At 45.8% G+C, this 18,325-nt stretch overlaps 4 non-coding genes across 4 annotated transcripts; all 4 read right to left on the bottom strand.

The window, feature by feature from the left end:
• Positions 1-1,516: 1,516 nt before the first annotated feature.
• On the bottom strand, positions 1,517-1,588 carry TRNAH-GUG (transfer RNA histidin (anticodon GUG)). The gene has a single exon. It is a non-coding gene; the product is annotated as a tRNA-His (tRNA).
• A 4,846-nt stretch (positions 1,589-6,434) lies between these two features.
• TRNAH-GUG (transfer RNA histidin (anticodon GUG)) lies at positions 6,435-6,506 on the bottom strand. The gene has a single exon. It is a non-coding gene; the product is annotated as a tRNA-His (tRNA).
• A 2,400-nt stretch (positions 6,507-8,906) lies between these two features.
• Positions 8,907-8,978, bottom strand: TRNAH-GUG (transfer RNA histidin (anticodon GUG)). The gene has a single exon. It is a non-coding gene; the product is annotated as a tRNA-His (tRNA).
• Positions 8,979-13,610: 4,632 nt separating this feature from the next.
• TRNAH-GUG (transfer RNA histidin (anticodon GUG)) lies at positions 13,611-13,682 on the bottom strand. Its single transcript has one exon. It is a non-coding gene; the product is annotated as a tRNA-His (tRNA).
• Positions 13,683-18,325: the final 4,643 nt, after the last annotated feature.

Genomic DNA, 18,325 nt, shown 5'->3' with positions numbered 1-18,325 from the left:
GGATGCATGACCAATGCTCCTTCCTGTCTCGCCCGCATACATGGATGCACGTTCACGTCTCCTCCTTCTCTCGGCTTCATACGGGGATCATATCTCCTCCCTGTCTCACCCTCATGCAGGGATGCATGACCAATGCTCCTTCCCTTCTCGCCTGCATACATGGATGCACGTTCACGCCTCCTCCTTCTCTCGGCTTCATACGGGGATCATATCTCCTCCCTGTCTCACCCTCATGCAGGGATGCGTGACCAACGCTCCTTCCTGTCTCGCCCGCATACATGGATGCACGTTCACACCTCCTCCTTCTCTCGGCTTCATACGGGGATCATATCTCCTCCCTGTCTCACCCTCATGCAGGGATGCATGACCAATGCTCCTTCCCTTCTCGCCTGCATACATGGATGCACGTTCACGCCTCCTCCTTCTCTCGGCTTCATACGGGGATCATATCTCCTCAATGTCTCACCCTCACTTCCAACATGTGTAACTTCTTGTTCTCTTTGACGTCTGGGGCATGGGTGGCTACTGCACAGCTCTAGATGTCGCCCACCTGCAAGGTGCTATGGAAAGAACTTTTCCACATTGAACGTGCTATATTAACCACCTCTCCCCAAATACAATAAAAATAAAGAAATATATGTGCTTCCATAATGTCTACCTTCTAATGTTTCATATGTGTAAGCACATTGTCCTCCTCCTGACCACATTCTAAAACTATGTGCAAATTGTTCCTTCCATAAACTGTCACTTCCTTGGCCCTTTATTTATAATGACTGTTATACTCTCTCTCTTTCCGCCACAGTATAAAAAAGCCTAGCACACCTCATGATTGGACTAAGAAATTCCTGTCATTTAGTTGGAAATGATTTTCCCATTATCCCCAAAAACTCCTCACTGTGTCTAAGAACGCTTTTTTTCACAGGACAATACAGATCAGATTGACTTGAAAGGTCCTTTCACGCGACTACAGAATGCCTCTCATTCCACTAAAAGATACGCCTTTGCCTACAATAGCCTAGGACTAGACTAAGAGTCCTAATGTAGAAAGACCACAAGTCCACAGATATGCAAGTTTATTTAAACATCTGTATTATCATCAGTGTGTGACTGTAAAGGCGGGACCTCGCGCTCTCTGTAACGCGCTCCATTGGCAACATCAGTTAAATGTCGTTGGTTCAATCCCTCGCGGATGTTGTTTTTATTCCCATTTGTAACTGGGAAATACTGTCGCTGCAATACATATGTCTTAATCAAGCTAGTGGTTATTGACGTAAATGGCAGTGTTATAATGTTTCATGTACTGCAAATGTCACCACATAATGCGCTCTTAATTAGATTTGGTTGAAATACATTACAGTCACCCGATGAAAAAGTGTGAAAAGAGCATTAAAGAAACAAAAGGTTCATAACAGTAACAGGACAAATCGAATTGTTTCAGTCCTCCACAGAGATTGCCAATGTATTAATGGAAATTCTAAAATATCTGCCCAACTGCGGTGACATTGCCTCACGGCAATGCCGTGACTCGGATTCGAACCGAGGTTGCTGCGGCCACAACGCAGAGTACTAACCACTATACGATCACGGCGAGCTACTTGGGCTGCTACAAAATTTGATGTTCCACCTCTATCATAAGCTGTACTCCATCTGTGATGTCATGACTCATGTTTGAATTAAAGGTTGGTTGTGATGTTATCCATGAGAATAAGTGGACACCTGATCCCCAGTCACTTATTTAAGATCTCAATAATCAAGTCAGAATCCAAATGAAAGTCATCAAAGTGGAGCCAATTAGAAATAATATAGTTACACAAACCTGGCAATGGGTTGGCAGCCAGGGCCGATAATGGCCCGCCAGCCTGAGAGCAGGAAAGTGTGAGAGCAGTGATGGTCTTGTGAGAGTTTACAGCTGTTATTGACCCTGTCCCCTTCCATTGCAGAGTTTTCTCCCTATAAGAAGTGCAGAGGCTCCCTCCGGGGTGCTAATAGTAAATTTATTTTTTTGCACAGGAGAAGTGCTCTTCGCCAATTGCACGTGCCAAATCACCCGAAGGCCACCACCATAAAATTCAGGCATTCATGTTCATGCGTCCTCCATGTTATGTCCTTATAAAGGGATGCATGTTCATGATGACTCCATGTCACACCTGCATACAAGGATGCATGTTCATGCCGCCTCGTTCTCTTGGTTTCATACAGGGATTTTATCTCCTCCCTGTCTCACCCTCATGCAGGGATGCATGACCAATGCTCCTTCCCTTCTCGCCCGCATACATGGATGCACCTTCATGTCTCCTCGTTCTCTCGGCTTCATACAGGGATTTTATCTCCTCCCTGTCTCACCCTCTGGAAGGAATGCATGACCAATGCTCCTTCCCGTCTCGCCCGCATACATGGATGCACATTCACGCCTCCTCCTTCTCTTGGCTTCATACGGGGATCATATCTCCTCCCTGTCTCACCCTCATGCAGGGATGCATGACCAATGCTCCTTCCTGTCTCGCCCGCATACATGGATGCACGTTCACGCCTCCTCCTTCTCTCGGCTTCATACGGGGATCATATCTCCTCCCTGTCTCACCCTCATGCAGGGATGCATGACCAATGCTCCTTCCCTTCTCGCCTGCATACATGGATGCACGTTCACGCCTCCTCCTTCTCTCGGCTTCATACGGGGATCATATCTCCTCCCTGTCTCACCCTCATGCAGGGATGCATGACCAACGCTCCTTCCTGTCTCGCCCGCATACATGGATGCACGTTCACACCTCCTCCTTCTCTCGGCTTCATACGGGGATCATATCTCCTCCCTGTCTCACCCTCATGCAGGGATGCATGACCAATGCTCCTTCCCTTCTCGCCTGCATACATGGATGCACGTTCACGCCTCCTCCTTCTCTCGGCTTCATACGGGGATCATATCTCCTCAATGTCTCACCCTCACTTCCAACATGTGTAACTTCTTGTTCTCTTTGACGTCTGGGGCATGGGTGGCTACTGCACAGCTCTAGATGTCGCCCACCTGCAAGGTGCTATGGAAAGCACTTTTCCACATTGGACGTGCTATATTAACCCCCTCTCCCCAAATACAATAAAAATAAAGAAATATATGTGCTTCCATAATGTCTACCTTCTAATGTTTCATATGTGTAAGCACATTGTCCTCCTCCTGACCACATTCTAAAACTATGTGCAAATTGTTCCTTCCATAAACTGTCACTTCCTTGGCCCTTTATTTATAATGACTGTTATACTCTCTCTCTTTCCGCCACAGTATAAAAAAGCCTAGCACACCTCATGATTGGACTAAGAAATTCCTGTCATTTAGTTGGAAATGATTTTCCCATTATCCCCAAAAACTCCTCACTGTGTCTAAGAACGATTTTTTTCACAGGACAATACAGATCAGATTGACTTGAAAGGTCCTTTCACGCGACTACAGAATGCCTCTCATTCCACTAAAAGATACGCCAGTGAATACAATAGCCTAGGACTAGACTATGAGTCCCAATGTAGAAAGACCATAAGTCCACAGATATTCCTGTTTATTTAAACATCTGTATTATCATCAGCGTGTGACTCTAAAGGCGGTACCTCGCGCTCTCTGTAACGCGCTCCATTGGCAACATCAGTTAAATGTCGTTGGTTCAATCCCTCGCGGATGTTGTTTTTATTCCCATTTGTAACTGGGAAATACTGTCGCTGCAATACATATGTCTTAATCAAGCTAGTGGTTATTGACGTAAATGGCAGTGTTATAATGTTTCATGTACTGCAAATGTCACCACATAATGCGCTCTTAATTAGATTTGGTTGAAATACATTACAGTCACCCGATGAAAAAGTGTGCAAAGAGCATTAAAGAAACAAAAGGTTCATAACAGTAACACGACATATCGAATTGTTTCAGTCCTCCACAGAGATTGCCAATGTATTAATGGAAATTCTAAAATATCTGCCCAACTGCCGTGACATTGCCCCACCGCAATGCCGTGACTCGGATTCGAACCGAGGTTGCTGCGGCCACAATGCAGAGTACTAACCACTATACGATCACGGCGAGCTACTTGGGCTGTTACAATGTGACGTTCCACCTCTATCATAAGCTGTACTCCATCTGTGATGTCATGACTCATGTTTGAATTAAAGGTTGGTTGTGATGTTATCCATGAGAATAAGTGGACACCTGATCCCCAGTCACTTATTTAAGATCTCAATAATCAAGTCAGAATCCAAATGAAAGTCATCAAAGTGGAGCCAATTAGAAATAATATAGTTACACAAACCTGGCAATGGTGCGGCAGCCAGGGCCGATAATGGCCCGCCAGCCTGAGAGCAGGAAAGTGTGAGAGCAGTGATGGTCTTTTGAGAGTGTACAGCTGTTATTGACCCTGTCCCCTTCCATTGCAGAGTTTTCTCCCTATAAGAAGTGCAGAGGCTCCCTCCGAGGTGCTAATAGTAAATTTATTTTTTTGCGCAGGAGAAGTGCTCTTCACCAATTGCACGTGCCAAATCACCCGAAGGCCACCACCATAAAATTCAGGCATTCATGTTCATGCGTCCTCCATGTTATGTCCTTATAAAGGGATGCATGTTCATGATGACTCCATGTCACACCTGCATACAAGGATGCATGTTCATGCCGCCTCGTTCTCTTGGCTTCATACAGGGATTTTATCTCCTCCCTGTCTCACCCTCATGCAGGGATGCATGACCAATGCTCCTTCCCTTCTCGCCCGCATACATGGATGCACGTTCATGTCTCCTCGTTCTCTCGGCTTCATACGGGGATTTTATCTCCACCCTGTCTCACCCTCAGGAAGGGATGCATGACCAATGCTCCTTCCCGTCTCGCACGCATACATGGATGCACGTTCACGCCTCCTCCTTCTCTCGGCTTCATACGGGGATCATATCTCCTCCCTGTCTCACCCTCATGCAGGGATGCATGACCAATGCTCCTTCCTGTCTCGCCCGCATACATGGATGCACGTTCACGCCTCCTCCTTCTCTCTGCTTCATACGGGGATCATATCTCCTCCCTGTCTCACCCTCATGCAGGGATGCATGACCAATGCTCCTTCCCTTCTCGCCTGCATACATGGATGCACGTTCACGCCTCCTCCTTCTCTCGGCTTCATACGGGGATCATATCTCCTCCCTGTCTCACCCTCATGCAGGGATGCATGACCAACGCTCCTTCCTGTCTCGCCCGCATACATGGATGCACGTTCACACCTCCTCCTTCTCTCGGCTTCATACAGGGATCATATCTCCTCCCTGTCTCACCCTCATGCAGGGATGCATGACCAATGCTCCTTCCCTTCTCGCCTGCATACATGGATGCACGTTCACGCCTCCTCCTTCTCTCGGCTTCATACGGGGATCATATCTCCTCAATGTCTCACCCTCACTTCCAACATGTGTAACTTCTTGTTCTCTTTGACGTCTGGGGCATGGGTGGCTACTGCACAGCTCTAGATGTCGCCCACCTGCAAGGTGCTATGGAAAGAACTTTTCCACATTGAACGTGCTATATTAACCACCTCTCCCCAAATACAATAAAAATAAAGAAATATATGTGCTTCCATAATGTCTACCTTCTAATGTTTCATATGTGTAAGCACATTGTCCTCCTCCTGACCACATTCTAAAACTATGTGCAAATTGTTCCTTCCATAAACTGTCACTTCCTTGGCCCTTTATTTATAATGACTGTTATACTCTCTCTCTTTCCGCCACAGTATAAAAAAGCCTAGCACACCTCATGATTGGACTAAGAAATTCCTGTCATTTAGTTGGAAATGATTTTCCCATTATCCCCAAAAACTCCTCACTGTGTCTAAGAACGCTTTTTTTCACAGGACAATACAGATCAGATTGACTTGAAAGGTCCTTTCACGCGACTACAGAATGCCTCTCATTCCACTAAAAGATACGCCTTTGCCTACAATAGCCTAGGACTAGACTAAGAGTCCCAATGTAGAAAGACCACAAGTCCACAGATATGCCTGTTTATTTAAACATCTGTATTATCATCAGCGTGTGACTGTAAAGGCGGGACCTCGCGCTCTCTGTAACGCGCTCCATTGGCAACATCAGTTAAATGTCGTTGGTTCAATCCCTCGCGGATGTTGTTTTTATTCCCATTTGTAACTGGGAAATACTGTCGCTGCAATACATATGTCTTAATCAAGCTAGTGGTTATTGACGTAAATGGCAGTGTTATAATGTTTCATGTACTGCAAATGTCACCACATAATGCGCTCTTAATTAGATTTGGTTGAAATACATTACAGTCACCCGATGAAAAAGTGTGAAAAGAGCATTAAAGAAACAAAAGGTTCATAACAGTAACAGGACAAATCGAATTGTTTCAGTCCTCCACAGAGATTGCCAATGTATTAATGGAAATTCTAAAATATCTGCCCAACTGCCGTGACTCGGATTCGAACCGAGGTTGCTGCGGCCACAACGCAGAGTACTAACCACTATACGATCACAGCGAGCTACTTGGGCTGCTACAAAATTTGATGTTCCACCTCTATCATAAGCTGTACTCCATCTGTGATGTCATGACTCATGTTTGAATTAAAGGTTGGTTGTGATGTTATCCATGAGAATAAGTGGACACCTGATCCCCAGTCACTTATTTAAGATCTCAATAATCAAGTCAGAATCCAAATGAAAGTCATCAAAGTGGAGCCAATTAGAAATAATATAGTTACACAAACCTGGCAATGGGTTGGCAGCCAGGGCCGATAATGGCCCGCCAGCCTGAGAGCAGGAAAGTGTGAGAGCAGTGATGGTCTTGTGAGAGTTTACAGCTGTTATTGACCCTGTCCCCTTCCATTGCAGAGTTTTCTCCCTATAAGAAGTGCAGAGGCTCCCTCCGGGGTGCTAATAGTAAATTTATTTTTTTGCACAGGAGAAGTGCTCTTCGCCAATTGCACGTGCCAAATCACCCGAAGGCCACCACCATAAAATTCAGGCATTCATGTTCATGCGTCCTCCATGTTATGACCTTATAAAGGGATGCATGTTCATGATGACTCCATGTCACACCTGCATACAAGGATGCATGTTCATGCCGCCTCGTTCTCTTGGTTTCATACAGGGATTTTATCTCCTCCCTGTCTCACCCTCATGCAGGGATGCATGACCAATGCTCCTTCCCTTCTCGCCCGCATACATGGATGCACGTTCATGTCTCCTCGTTCTCTCGGCTTCATACAGGGATTTTATCTCCTCCCTGTCTCACCCTCTGGAAGGAATGCATGACCAATGCTCCTTCCCGTCTCGCCCGCATACATGGATGCACATTCACGCCTCCTCCTTCTCTCGGCTTCATACGGGGATCATATCTCCTCCCTGTCTCACCCTCATGCAGGGATGCATGACCAATGCTCCTTCCTGTCTCGCCCGCATACATGGATGCACGTTCACGCCTCCTCCTTCTCTCGGCTTCATACGGGGATCATATCTCCTCCCTGTCTCACCCTCATGCAGGGATGCATGACCAATGCTCCTTCCCTTCTCGCCTGCATACATGGATGCACGTTCACGCCTCCTCCTTCTCTCGGCTTCATACGGGGATCATATCTCCTCCCTGTCTCACCCTCATGCAGGGATGCATGACCAACGCTCCTTCCTGTCTCGCCCGCTTACATGGATGCACGTTCACACCTCCTCCTTCTCTCGGCTTCATACGGGGATCATATCTCCTCCCTGTCTCACCCTCATGCAGGGATGCATGACCAATGCTCCTTCCCTTCTCGCCTGCATACATGGATGCACGTTCACGCCTCCTCCTTCTCTCGGCTTCATACGGGGATCATATCTCCTCAATGTCTCACCCTCACTTCCAACATGTGTAACTTCTTGTTCTCTTTGACGTCTGGGGCATGGGTGGCTACTGCACAGCTCTAGATGTCGCCCACCTGCAAGGTGCTATGGAAAGCACTTTTCCACATTGGACGTGCTATATTAACCCCCTCTCCCCAAATACAATAAAAATAAAGAAATATATGTGCTTCCATAATGTCTACCTTCTAATGTTTCATATGTGTAAGCACATTGTCCTCCTCCTGACCACATTCTAAAACTATGTGCAAATTGTTCCTTCCATAAACGGTCACTTCCTTGGCCCTTTATTTATAATGACTGTTATACTCTCTCTCTTTCCGCCACAGTATAAAAAAGCCTAGCACACCTCATGATTGGACTAAGAAATTCCTGTCATTTAGTTGGAAATGATTTTCCCATTATCCCCAAAAACTCCTCACTGTGTCTAAGAACGCTTTTTTTCACAGGACAATACAGATCAGATTGACTTGAAAGGTCCTTTCACGCGACTACAGAATGCCTCTCATTCCACTAAAAGATACGCCAGTGAATACAATAGCCTAGGACTAGACTATGAGTCCCAATGTAGAAAGACCATAAGTCCACAGATATGCCTGTTTATTTAAACATCTGTATTATCATCAGCGTGTGACTCTAAAGGCGGGACCTCGCGCTCTCTGTAACGCGCTCCATTGGCAACATCAGTTAAATGTCGTTGGTTCAATCCCTCGCGGATGTTGTTTTTATTCCCATTTGTAACTGGGAAATACTGTCGCTGCAATACATATGTCTTAATCAAGCTAGTGGTTATTGACGTAAATGGCAGTGTTATAATGTTTCATGTACTGCAAATGTCACCACATAATGCGCTCTTAATTAGATTTGGTTGAAATACATTACAGTCACCCGATGAAAAAGTGTGCAAAGAGCATTAAAGAAACAAAAGGTTCATAACAGTAACACGACATATCGAATTGTTTCAGTCCTCCACAGAGATTGCCAATGTATTAATGGAAATTCTAAAATATCTGCCCAACTGCCGTGACATTGCCTCACCGCAATGCCGTGACTCGGATTCGAACCGAGGTTGCTGCGGCCACAACGCAGAGTACTAACCACTATACGATCACGGCGAGCTACTTGGGCTGCTACAATGTGACGTTCCACCTCTATCATAAGCTGTACTCCATCTGTGATGTCATGACTCATGTTTGAATTAAAGGTTGGTTGTGATGTTATCCATGAGAATAAGTGGACACCTGATCCCCAGTCACTTATTTAAGATCTCAATAATCAAGTCAGAATCCAAATGAAAGTCATCAAAGTGGAGCCAATTAGAAATAATATAGTTACACAAACCTGGCAATGGTGCGGCAGCCAGGGCCGATAATGGCCCGCCAGCCTGAGAGCAGGAAAGTGTGAGAGCAGTGATGGTCTTTTGAGAGTTTACAGCTGTTATTGACCCTGTCCCCTTCCATTGCAGAGTTTTCTCCCTATAAGAAGTGCAGAGGCTCCCTCCGAGGTGCTAATAGTAAATTTATTTTTTTGCGCAGGAGAAGTGCTCTTCACCAATTGCACGGGCCAAATCACCCGAAGGCCACCACCATAAAATTCAGGCATTCATGTTCATGCGTCCTCCATGTTATGTCCTTATAAAGGGATGCATGTTCATGATGACTCCATGTCACACCTGCATACAAGGATGCATGTTCATGCCGCCTCGTTCTCTTGGCTTCATACAGGGATTTTATCTCCTCCCTGTCTCACCCTCATGCAGGGATGCATGACCAATGCTCCTTCCCTTCTCGCCCGCATACATGGATGCACGTTCATGTCTCCTCGTTCTCTCGGCTTCATACGGGGATTTTATCTCCACCCTGTCTCACCCTCAGGAAGGGATGCATGACCAATGCTCCTTCCCGTCTCGCACGCATACATGGATGCACGTTCACGCCTCCTCCTTCTCTCGGCTTCATACGGGGATCATATCTCCTCCCTGTCTCACCCTCATGCAGGGATGCATGACCAATGCTCCTTCCTGTCTCGCCCGCATACATGGATGCACGTTCACGCCTCCTCCTTCTCTCGGCTTCATACGGGGATCATATCTCCTCCCTGTCTCACCCTCATGCAGGGATGCATGACCAATGCTCCTTCCCTTCTCGCCTGCATACATGGATGCACGTTCACGCCTCCTCCTTCTCTTGGCTTCATACAGGGATCATATCTCCTCCCTGTCTCACCCTCATGCAGGGATGCATGACCAACGCTCCTTCCTGTCTCGCCCGCATACATGGATGCACGTTCACACCTCCTCCTTCTCTCGGCTTCATACGGGGATCATATCTCCTCCCTGTCTCACCCTCATGCAGGGATGCATGACCAATGCTCCTTCCCTTCTCGCCTGCATACATGGATGCACGTTCACGCCTCCTCCTTCTCTCGGCTTCATACGGGGATCATATCTCCTCAATGTCTCACCCTTACTTCCAACATGTGTAACTTCTTGTTCTCTTTGACGTCTGGGGCATGGGTGGCTACTGCACAGCTCTAGATGTCGCCCACCTGCAAGGTGCTATGGAAAGAACTTTTCCACATTGAACGTGCTATATTAACCACCTCTCCCCAAATACAATAAAAATAAAGAAATATATGTGCTTCCATAATGTCTACCTTCTAATGTTTCATATGTGTAAGCACATTGTCCTCCTCCTGACCACATTCTAAAACTATGTGCAAATTGTTCCTTCCATAAACTGTCACTTCCTTGGCCCTTTATTTATAATGACTGTTATACTCTCTCTCTTTCCGCCACAGTATAAAAAAGCCTAGCACACCTCATGATTGGACTAAGAAATTCCTGTCATTTAGTTGGAAATGATTTTCCCATTATCCCCAAAAACTCCTCACTGTGTCTAAGAACGCTTTTTTTCACAGGACAATACAGATCAGATTGACTTGAAAGGTCCTTTCACGCGACTACAGAATGCCTCTCATTCCACTAAAAGATACGCCTTTGCCTACAATAGCCTAGGACTAGACTAAGAGTCCCAATGTAGAAAGACCACAAGTCCACAGATATGCCTGTTTATTTAAACATCTGTATTATCATCAGCGTGTGACTGTAAAGGCGGGACCTCGCGCTCTCTGTAACGCGCTCCATTGGCAACATCAGTTAAATGTCGTTGGTTCAATCCCTCGCGGATGTTGTTTTTATTCCCATTTGCAACTGGGAAATACTGTCGCTGCAATACATATGTCTTAATCAAGCTAGTGGTTATTGACGTAAATGGCAGTGTTATAATGTTTCATGTACTGCAAATGTCACCACATAATGCGCTCTTAATTAGATTTGGTTGAAATACATTACAGTCACCCGATGAAAAAGTGTGAAAAGAGCATTAAAGAAACAAAAGGTTCATAACAGTAACAGGACAAATCGAATTGTTTCAGTCCTCCACAGAGATTGCCAATTTATTAATGGAAATTCTAAAATATCTGCCCAACTGCCGTGACATTGCCTCACGGCAATGCCGTGACTCGGATTCGAACCGAGGTTGCTGTGGCCACAACACAGAGTACTAACCACTATACGATCACGGCGAGCTACTTGGGCTGCTACAAAATTTGATGTTCCACCTCTATCATAAGCTGTACTCCATCTGTGATGTCATGACTCATGTTTGAATTAAAGGTTGGTTGTGATGTTATCCATGAGAATAAGTGGACACCTGATCCCCAGTCACTTATTTAAGATCTCAATAATCAAGTCAGAATCCAAATGAAAGTCATCAAAGTGGAGCCAATTAGAAATAATATAGTTACACAAACCTGGCAATGGGTTGGCAGCCAGGGCCGATAATGGCCCGCCAGCCTGAGAGCAGGAAAGTGTGAGAGCAGTGATGGTCTTGTGAGAGTTTACAGCTGTTATTGACCCTGTCCCCTTACATTGCAGAGTTTTCTCCCTATAAGAAGTGCAGAGGCTCCCTCCGGGGTGCTAATAGTAAATTTATTTTTTTGCACAGGAGAAGTGCTCTTCGCCAATTGCACGTGCCAAATCACCCGAAGGCCACCACCATAAAATTCAGGCATTCATGTTCATGCGTCCTCCATGTTATGACCTTATAAAGGGATGCATGTTCATGATGACTCCATGTCACACCTGCATACAAGGATGCATGTTCATGCCGCCTCGTTCTCTTGGTTTCATACAGGGATTTTATCTCCTCCCTGTCTCACCCTCATGCAGGGATGCATGACCAATGCTCCTTCCCTTCTCGCCCGCATACATGGATGCACGTTCATGTCTCCTCGTTCTCTCGGCTTCATACAGGGATTTTATCTCCTCCCTGTCTCACCCTCTGGAAGGAATGCATGACCAATGCTCCTTCCCGTCTCGCCCGCATACATGGATGCACATTCACGCCTCCTCCTTCTCTCGGCTTCATACGGGGATCATATCTCCTCCCTGTCTCACCCTCATGCAGGGATGCATGACCAATGCTCCTTCCTGTCTCGCCCGCATACATGGATGCACGTTCACGCCTCCTCCTTCTCTCGGCTTCATACGGGGATCATATCTCCTCCCTGTCTCACCCTCATGCAGGGATGCATGACCAATGCTCCTTCCCTTCTCGCCTGCATACATGGATGCACGTTCACGCCTCCTCCTTCTCTCGGCTTCATACGGGGATCATATCTCCTCAATGTCTCACCCTCACTTCCAACATGTGTAACTTCTTGTTCTCTTTGACGTCTGGGGCATGGGTGGCTACTGCACAGCTCTAGATGTCGCCCACCTGCAAGGTGCTATGGAAAGCACTTTTCCACATTGGACGTGCTATATTAACCCCCTCTCCCCAAATACAATAAAAATAAAGAAATATATGTGCTTCCATAATGTCTACCTTCTAATGTTTCATATGTGTAAGCACATTGTCCTCCTCCTGACCACATTCTAAAACTATGTGCAAATTGTTCCTTCCATAAACGGTCACTTCCTTGGCCCTTTATTTATAATGACTGTTATACTCTCTCTCTTTCCGCCACAGTATAAAAAAGCCTAGCACACCTCATGATTGGACTAAGAAATTCCTGTCATTTAGTTGGAAATGATTTTCCCATTATCCCCAAAAACTCCTCACTGTGTCTAAGAACGCTTTTTTTCACAGGACAATACAGATCAGATTGACTTGAAAGGTCCTTTCACGCGACTACAGAATGCCTCTCATTCCACTAAAAGATACGCCAGTGAATACAATAGCCTAGGACTAGACTATGAGTCCCAATGTAGAAAGACCACAAGTCCACAGATATGCCTGTTTATTTAAACATCTGTATTATCATCAGCGTGTGACTCTAAAGGCGGGACCTCGCGCTCTCTGTAACGCGCTCCATTGGCAACATCAGTTAAATGTCGTTGGTTCAATTCCTCGCGGATGTTGTTTTTATTCCCATTTGTAACTGGGAAATACTGTCGCTGCAATACATATGTCTTAATCAAGCTAGTGGTTATTGACGTAAATGGCAGTGTTATAATGTTTCATGTACTGCAAATGTCACCACATAATGCGCTCTTAATTAGATTTGGTTGAAATACATTACAGTCACCCGATGAAAAAGTGTGCAAAGAGCATTAAAGAAACAAAAGGTTCATAACAGTAACACGACATATCGAATTGTTTCAGTCCTCCACAGAGATTGCCAATGTATTAATGGAAATTCTAAAATATCTGCCCAACTGCCGTGACATTGCCTCACCGCAATGCCGTGACTCGGATTCGAACCGAGGTTGCTGCGGCCACAACGCAGAGTACTAACCACTATACGATCACGGCGAGCTACTTGGGCTGCTACAATGTGACGTTCCACCTCTATCATAAGCTGTACTCCATCTGTGATGTCATGACTCATGTTTGAATTAAAGGTTGGTTGTGATGTTATCCATGAGAATAAGTGGACACCTGATCCCCAGTCACTTATTTAAGATCTCAATAATCAAGTCAGAATCCAAATGAAAGTCATCAAAGTGGAGCCAATTAGAAATAATATAGTTACACAAACCTGGCAATGGGTTGGCAGCCAGGGCCGATAATGGCCCGCCAGCCTGAGAGCAGGAAAGTGTGAGAGCAGTGATGGTCTTGTGAGAGTTTACAGCTGTTATTGACCCTGTCCCCTTCCATTGCAGAGTTTTCTCCCTATAAGAAGTGCAGAGGCTCCCTCCGGGGTGCTAATAGTAAATTTATTTTTTTGCACAGGAGAAGTGCTCTTCGCCAATTGCACGTGCCAAATCACCCGAAGGCCACCACCATAAAATTCAGGCATTCATGTTCATGCGTCCTCCATGTTATGACCTTATAAAGGGATGCATGTTCATGATGACTCCATGTCACACCTGCATACAAGGATGCATGTTCATGCCGCCTCGTTCTCTTGGTTTCATACAGGGATTTTATCTCCTCCCTGTCTCACCCTCATGCAGGGATGCATGACCAATGCTCCTTCCCTTCTCGCCCGCATACATGGATGCACGTTCATGTCTCCTCGTTCTCTCGGCTTCATACAGGGATTTTATCTCCTCCCTGTCTCACCCTCTGGAAGGAATGCATGACCAATGCTCCTTCCCGTCTCGCCCGCATACATGGATGCACATTCACGCCTCCTCCTTCTCTCGGCTTCATACGGGGATCATATCTCCTCCCTGTCTCACCCTCATGCAGGGATGCATGACCAATGCTCCTTCCTGTCTCGCCCGCATACATGGATGCACGTTCACGCCTCCTCCTTCTCTCGGCTTCATACGGGGATCATATCTCCTCCCTGTCTCACCCTCATGCAGGGATGCATGACCAATGCTCCTTCCCTTCTCGCCTGCATACATGGATGCACGTTCACGCCTCCTCCTTCTCTCGGCTTCATACGGGGATCATATCTCCTCCCTGTCTCACCCTCATGCAGGGATGCATGACCAACGCTCCTTCCTGTCTCGCCCGCATACATGGATGCACGTTCACACCTCCTCCTTCTCTCGGCTTCATACGGGGATCATATCTCCTCCCTGTCTCACCCTCATGCAGGGATGCATGACCAATGCTCCTTCCCTTCTCGCCTGCATACATGGATGCACGTTCACGCCTCCTCCTTCTCTCGGCTTCATACGGGGATCATATCTCCTCAATGTCTCACCCTCACTTCCAACATGTGTAACTTCTTGTTCTCTTTGACGTCTGGGGCATGGGTGGCTACTGCACAGCTCTAGATGTCGCCCACCTGCAAGGTGCTATGGAAAGCACTTTTCCACATTGGACGTGCTATATTAACCCCCTCTCCCCAAATACAATAAAAATAAAGAAATATATGTGCTTCCATAATGTCTACCTTCTAATGTTTCATATGTGTAAGCACATTGTCCTCCTCCTGACCACATTCTAAAACTATGTGCAAATTGTTCCTTCCATAAACGGTCACTTCCTTGGCCCTTTATTTATAATGACTGTTATACTCTCTCTCTTTCCGCCACAGTATAAAAAAGCCTAGCACACCTCATGATTGGACTAAGAAATTCCTGTCATTTAGTTGGAAATGATTTTCCCATTATCCCCAAAAACTCCTCACTGTGTCTAAGAACGCTTTTTTTCACAGGACAATACAGATCAGATTGACTTGAAAGGTCCTTTCACGCGACTACAGAATGCCTCTCATTCCACTAAAAGATACGCCAGTGAATACAATAGCCTAGGACTAGACTATGAGTCCCAATGTAGAAAGACCACAAGTCCACAGATATGCCTGTTTATTTAAACATCTGTATTATCATCAGCGTGTGACTCTAAAGGCGGGACCTCGCGCTCTCTGTAACGCGCTCCATTGGCAACATCAGTTAAATGTCGTTGGTTCAATCCCTCGCGGATGTTGTTTTTATTCCCATTTGTAACTGGGAAATACTGTCGCTGCAATACATATGTCTTAATCAAGCTAGTGGTTATTGACGTAAATGGCAGTGTTATAATGTTTCATGTACTGCAAATGTCACCACATAATGCGCTCTTAATTAGATTTGGTTGAAATACATTACAGTCACCCGATGAAAAAGTGTGCAAAGAGCATTAAAGAAACAAAAGGTTCATAACAGTAACACGACATATCGAATTGTTTCAGTCCTCCACAGAGATTGCCAATGTATTAATGGAAATTCTAAAATATCTGCCCAACTGCCGTGACATTGCCTCACCGCAATGCCATGACTCGGATTCGAACCGAGGTTGCTGTAGCCACAACGCAGAGTACTAACCACTATACATCACAGCGAGCTACTTGGGCTGCTACAAAATTTGATGTTCCACCTCTATCATAAGCTGTACTCCATCTGTGATGTCATGACTCATGTTTGAATTAAAGGTTGGTTGTGATGTTATCCATGAGAATAAGTGGACACCTGATCCCCAGTCACTTATTTAAGATCTCAATAATCAAGTCAGAATCCAAATGAAAGTCATCAAAGTGGAGCCAATTAGAAATAATATATTTACACAAACCTGGCAATGGTGCGGCAGCCAGAGCCGATAATGGCCCGCCAGCCTGAGAGCAGGAAAGGGTGAGAGCAGTGATGGTCTTTTGAGAGTTTACAGCTGTTATTGACCCTGTCCCCTTCCATTGCAGAGTTTTCTCCCTATAAGAAGTGCAGAGGCTCCCTCCGAGGTGCTAATAGTAAATTTATTTTTTTGCGCAGGAGAAGTGCTCTTCACCAATTGCACGTGCCAAATCACCCTAAGGCCACCACCATAAAATTCAGGCATTCATGTTCATGCGTCCTCCATGTTATGTCCTTATAAAGGGATGCATGTTCATGATGACTCCATGTCACACCTGCATACAAGGATGCATGTTCATGCCGCCTCGTTCTCTTGGTTTCATACAGGGATTTTATCTCCTCCCTGTCTCACCCTCTGGAAGGAATGCATGACCAATGCTCCTTCCCGTCTCGCCCGCATACATGGATGCACATTCACGCCTCCTCCTTCTCTCGGCTTCATACGGGGATCATATCTCCTCCCTGTCTCACCCTCATGCAGGGATGCATGACCAATGCTCCTTCCTGTCTCGCCCGCATACATGGATGCACGTTCATGCCTCCTCCTTCTCTCGGCTTCATACGGGGATCATATCTCCTCCCTGTCTCACCCTCATGCAGGGATGCATGACCAATGCTCCTTCCCTTCTCGCCTGCATACATGGATGCACGTTCACGCCTCCTCCTTCTCTCGGCTTCATACGGGGATCATATCTCCTCCCTGTCTCACCCTCATGCAGGGATGCATGACCAACGCTCCTTCCTGTCTCGCCCGCATACATGGATGCACGTTCACACCTCAGCCTTCACTCGGCTTCATACAGGGATCATATCTCCTCCCTGTCTCACCCTCATGCAGGGATGCATGACCAATGCTCCTTCCCTTCTCGCCTGCATACATGGATGCACGTTCACGCCTCCTCCTTCTCTCGGCTTCATACGGGGATCATATCTCCTCAATGTCTCACCCTCACTTCCAACATGTGTAACTTCTTGTTCTCTTTGACGTCTGGGGCATGGGTGGCTACTGCACAGCTCTAGATGTCGCCCACCTGCAAGGTGCTATGGAAAGCACTTTTCCACATTGGACGTGCTATATTAACCCCCTCTCCCCAAATACAATAAAAATAAAGAAATATATGTGCTTCCATAATGTCTACCTTCTAATGTTTCATATGTGTAAGCACATTGTCCTCCTCCTGACCACATTCTAAAACTATGTGCAAATTGTTCCTTCCATAAACTGTCACTTCCTTGGCCCTTTATTTATAATGACTGTTATACTCTCTCTCTTTCCGCCACAGTATAAAAAAGCCTAGCACACCTCATGATTGGACTATGAAATTCCTGTCATTTAGTTGGAAATGATTTTCCCATTATCCCCAAAAACTCCTCACTGTGTCTAAGAACGCTTTTTTTCACAGGACAATACAGATCAGATTGACTTGAAAGGTCCTTTCACGCGACTACAGAATGCCTCTCATTCCACTAAAAGATACGCCTTTGCCTACAATAGCCTAGGACTAGACTATGAGTCCCAATGTAGAAAGACCACAAGTCCACAGATATGCCTGTTTATTTAAACATCTGTATTATCATCAGCGTGTGACTGTAAAGGCGGGACCTCGCGCTCTCTGTAACGCGCTCCATTGGCAACATCAGTTAAATGTCGTTGGTTCAATCCCTCGCGGATGTTGTTTTTATTCCCATTTTTAACTGGGAAATACTGTTGCTGCAATACATATGTCTTAATCAAGCTAGTGGTTATTGACGTAAATGGCAGTGTTATAATGTTTCATGTACTGCAAATGTCACCACATAATGCGCTCTTAATTAGATTTGGTTGAAATACATTACAGTCACCCGATGAAAAAGTGTGCAAAGAGCATTAAAGAAACAAAAGGTTCATAA

This window comes from Ambystoma mexicanum, assembly GCF_040938575.1.
Source record: "Ambystoma mexicanum isolate Mex_15411 chromosome 12 unlocalized genomic scaffold, UKY_AmexF1_1 Mex_chr12_unloc.1, whole genome shotgun sequence".
Taxonomy (NCBI): Eukaryota; Metazoa; Chordata; class Amphibia; order Caudata; family Ambystomatidae; genus Ambystoma; species Ambystoma mexicanum.
The sequence above is the reverse complement of the archived record's forward strand: the minus strand, read 5'-3'. Positions and strand labels throughout refer to the sequence as shown.